We start from the raw sequence: 5,000 nt of genomic DNA, 5'->3' as shown, positions 1-5,000 counted from the left end.
ATTTGTGTAGCGTGAATGTCACTTACCACTTGTCAGCCCAAGCCTGGATACTGTCCAGATCTTGTGGCATTTGGACATGGACTGTTTCAATATCTGAGGAGTCACGAATGGTGCTGAACATTGTGTGATCATCGGAAAACATCCTCACTTTGGTCCTTATGATGGAGGGAATTTCATTGATGAAGCAGCTGAAGATGGTTGGGCCTAGGACATTACCCTGAGGAACTCCTGCCAAGATGTCCTGGAGCTGAGATGACTGACCTCCCAACAACCAGAACCATCCTCCTATGTGTCAGGTATGACTCCAACCACCGGAGAGTTTGCAATTTTGCTCGGGCTCCTTGATGCCACACTCGCTTGAATGCAGCCTTGATATCAAGGGCTGTCACTCTCACCTCACCCTCTGGAATTCAGATCTTTTGTCCATGTTTGAACCAAGGCTGTAATGAGGTCAGGAGTTGAGTGACTCTGGTGGAACCCAAACTGGGCGTCACTGAGCAGGTGCTGCTTGATAGCACAGTTACTGACACCTTCCCTCACTTTACTGATGTGGCAATGTGCAGATGATCAGATTTGTTTGATCATTTGTCCCTGCCTGCCCTCCCCACTCTCTCCCTCTATTTTGTTGCTTTTCCCTCCCCATTGTCTATATGCTTTGTACCTCCCTATCCCTCCCTATCCCTCCTCCCCCACTGTTTCTCGAGCCCAATACCCACCTTCGCCCCGACATTCTCACACAATCGTGTTAGTTCCCCATTGTCACTGATGGAGCCTGCCCAGATCCCTTGCAGACACTGATAACTCATATAAACTTGTCTGTTCAAATCATTTGCATTGGAAATAACTTTGAATGTTTCCATCTGATTTGAGTACAACTGTTGTGAGAAACTGTTGATGGGATAGACTTTATGGAAATGACAGTCAGAACTCTGTGCAGGAGATCAAAGTTTAAATCTTACAGTGAAATCTCTGCTTGCATCAGTATCTAACTATCACAGTGAAAAGAGAGACATGAGATTGGGTGTGTGACCACCTGGTCACAGCAAAACCTGCAGCTCTCCCTGTCAGTGGCAAAATTTAGCAACTGGTGAAAGAACTTTTCCCAAACGTTATAAATAAACAAATAAGTTCCAGCAGATAGATCAGAAGGATGGCGGTCACCTGTTCACAAATCCCAGCAGTGCCCACTCCCTCAGCGCTGACCCTCCAACAGTGCCCACTTCCTCAGCACTGACCCTCCGACAGTGCCCACTCCCTCAGCACTGACCCTCCAACAGTGCCCTCTCCCTCAGCACTGACCCTCCAACAGTGCCCTCTCCCTCAGCACTGACCCTCCGACAGTGCCCATTCCCTCAGCACTGACCCTCCGACAGTGCCCGCTCCCTCAACACTGACCCTCCGACAGTGCCCGCTCCCTCAGCACTGACCCTCCGACAGTGCCCACTCCCTCAGCATTGACCCTCTGACAGTGCCCACTCCCTCAGCGCTGATCCTCCAACAGTGCCCACTCCCTCAGTGCTGACCCTCCGACAGTGCCCACTCCCTCAACACTGACCCTCCAACAGTGCCCACTCCCTCAGCACTGACCCTCCGACAGTGCCCACTCCCTCAGCACTGACCCTCTGACAGTGCGGTGCTCCCTCAGCACTGACCCTCCGACAGTGCCCACTCCCTCAGCACTGACCCTCTGACAGTGGGGCGCTCCCTCAGCACTGACCCTCCCACAGAGCCCACTCCCTCAGCACTGACCCTCTGACAGTGTGGCGCTCCCTCAGCACTGACCCTCCGACAGTGCCCGCTCCCTCAGCACTGACCCTCTGATCGTATGCGAAGAATGGCCGGGAGCTGTCGCTTTGTGGGATAATGTGGAAGGACTGTACTTCGCTCTGTGCCTGAAGCTGAGCTGCTTTAACTGTCCATTGGTTTTTCTGAGGCTGTGCCTGACTGGCACTTTGTTGAAATATCTGGAAATTTGCAAAGAATTTTCCAGCACTCTCTTCTCCGAAGTTAGCTTTGGCGTTAATAGCAGGAATGAGGGAAAGCCATTTTTGCTGCTCATGGAGTGTGGGACCAGGGGACAGAGTCAAAGTATCAAAGCTGTAGCTTTCAACAGCATTGTTGGGAAAGACATCTGCACAAAACAGCTTGTAAAGATTGTAACTCTGTTCACAAACTGCTGCTAATGCCTGCTGAATTGTTCATTTTAAATTACTTGTGGGGGTTTGGTTGAAATTAGCAAACGTTTCATTGATTGGTGGAACAGTGTTGAGGGGCCGTCACTTTGCTGTGTGCTTGCCTGTTCTTCATCGCGGTCTGCAGATTTTCTCGCCAAGGCCATAAAAAGACCAAAATAAAGAGGAACAGGAGGAGGACGTTCAGTTGCTTGAGCATGCTCCACCATTCAGTAGGATCATAGCTGATCCGACATCCCTCACATCCACTCTCCTGCCCTTTCTCTGTAATCCTCAATTCCCAGCTGATCATGAATCTACCGATCTCAACTCAGCCAAGGACCCCACCTGCACAGCTCTCTGTGGTGAGGAGTTCTGAAGACTCATCACCTTCTGAGGGAAGCAATTCTTCCTCATCTCAGTCTTAAATTGGCACCCCTTCACTCTGAGATTATACCCTCTGGTCCTAGACTCTCCCTGAGGGGAAACCTCCTCTCAGCATTTGCCCTTTCAAGCCCGTTAAGAATCCGATATGTTCCAATTGGATGAGATCTGCTCAAGTTACAACCAGCAACCACAGCATGAGAGGCTCACTGGACTGGAGTCCTCCTCCCACATCGATCCAGCTTAGCTCTCACTGACAGTTAAATCAGAAATTGCAGGTCTGACAGCATCTCTGGAGAGAGAAATAGAGTTAATGTCTCAAGTCCAATGTCCCTTCCTCAAATTGTTTTCTCCATGTGGGTTGAGTCTGAGCCAGAAGCCGTCACCGAGGAGTGAGCCGAGAAGCAGGAGCAACAATGAAAGAAATTATTGTGAGCAAGAATAAGGATTTGAACAGAAATCCTGTCGGGGATTGTCATAGAGTCATTGCACAGCCTGGAAACAGACCCTTTGGTCCAATTCGACCCCCACTGACCTCATTTCCCAAACTAAACTCGTCCAATTTGCCTCCATTTGGCCCATAGCCCTCTAAACCCTTTCAATTTATCCACCTGTCCCAAATTTTTAAAAAATGTTATAATGGTACCTGCGTCTACCACTACCCTCGGTGGCTCATTCCACATAGGAACTTCCACAAGATGGGTATACCTGGAAGAGATGTGAGTTAAGCACCAAAACAAATGCAGAGATAGCAAGAACTGCAGATGCTGGAGTCAGAGGTAACAGAGTGTGGAGCTGGAGGAGCACAGCAGGCCTGGCAGCATCGATGGAGCAGGAAAGCTGACGTTTCGGGTTCCTCCAGCTCCACACTATTAAAACAAATGGGGTTGAGCCTCCTACAGGCGTGGCTCTATCATGCAGTACTGCTACACCATCAGCAGGTGGCGCTCTGACGCAGTCGTGGCTGTGACGCAGGCGCGTCCTCTGCTGGTGGTATCCCGACATTACAGGCACCCGCAGTCCCGCTATCTGCCAGCAGACGGGAGTGCTGCGCTGTTCCAGCTGGACAATGATTTCTTGGATTTTCCATTTGGAGTTTTAACAGATGGAAGCTCTTCTTGGGCAAAAAACTTTCAACAGAAATCCCAGACTAACTAGCAACATAGAGTCATAGACATATACAGCATGGAAACAGACCCTTTGATCCAACTCATCCAGTCAACCAGACATGCTAATTTAATCTAGGTGTGGTCCCATTTGGCTCCTAGCCCTCTAAACCCTTCTTATTCATCTACTCATCCAGATGCCATTTCAATGTTGTAATTGTACCAGTTTCTACCACCTCCTCCGGCAGCTCATTCCATACACACACACCACAATCTGCAAGAAAAAGTTTCCCCTGAGGACCCTTTTAAATCATTCGCCTCTCATCTTAAACCCATGCCCCTCTAGTTTTGTGTTCCCCTACTCTGGGGAAAAGACCTTGTCTATTCACCCTATCCATGCCCCCCATGATTTTATAAACCTCTGTAAGGTCACCCCTCAGTTTCTGAAGCTCCAGTGAAAATAGCCCCAGCCTATTCAGCCTCTCCCTGTAGCTCAAATCCTCCAACCTTGGCAATATCCTCGTAAATCTTTTCCGAACCCTTTCAAGTTTAACAACATCTTTCCTGTAGCAGGGAGACCAGAGCGAAATGCAGTATTCAAGACTGCCTAACCAATGTCCTGTACATGACCTCCCAACTCCTATACTCAATGCACTGACAAATACAGGCAAGCATACCAAACGCCTTCTTCACTGTCCTGCCTACCTGTGGCTCCGTTTTTGAGGAACTACGAACCCGCACTCACAAAGTCTGTTTGTTTGGCAGCATTCGCCAGAACATACCTTTAAGTGTATAAGTCTCACCCTGAACTGCCCCTACCAAAATATAGCACTCACATTCATCTAGGTAAAATTCCACTTGCCTCTCCTCAGCCTTTTGGCTCATCTGATCAAGGTCCTGCTGTACTATGAGGTTCTTTACTGTCCACTATACCACCAATCGCATCATACCGGCAACAATCCCATCATACCGGCAACAATCCCATCATACCGGCAACAATCCCATCATACCAACAACAATCCCATCATACCGGCAACAATCCCATCATACCGGCAACAATCCCATCATACCGCAACAATCCCATCATTCCGGCAACAATCCCATCATACCGGCAAAAATCCCATCATACCGGCAACAATCCCATCATTCCGACAACAATCCCATCATACCGGCAAAAATCCCATCATACCGGCAACAATCCCATCATACCAGCAACAATCCCATCATACCGGCAACAATCCCATCATACCGGAAAACAATCCCATCATACCGGCAACAATCCCATCATACGGCAACAATCCCATCATACCAACAACCCATCCCATTCATACCGAACAAC

This window comes from Stegostoma tigrinum, chromosome 29 (genome assembly GCF_030684315.1).
Source record: "Stegostoma tigrinum isolate sSteTig4 chromosome 29, sSteTig4.hap1, whole genome shotgun sequence".
Taxonomy (NCBI): Eukaryota; Metazoa; Chordata; class Chondrichthyes; order Orectolobiformes; family Stegostomatidae; genus Stegostoma; species Stegostoma tigrinum.
The sequence above is the reverse complement of the archived record's forward strand: the minus strand, read 5'-3'. Positions refer to the sequence as shown.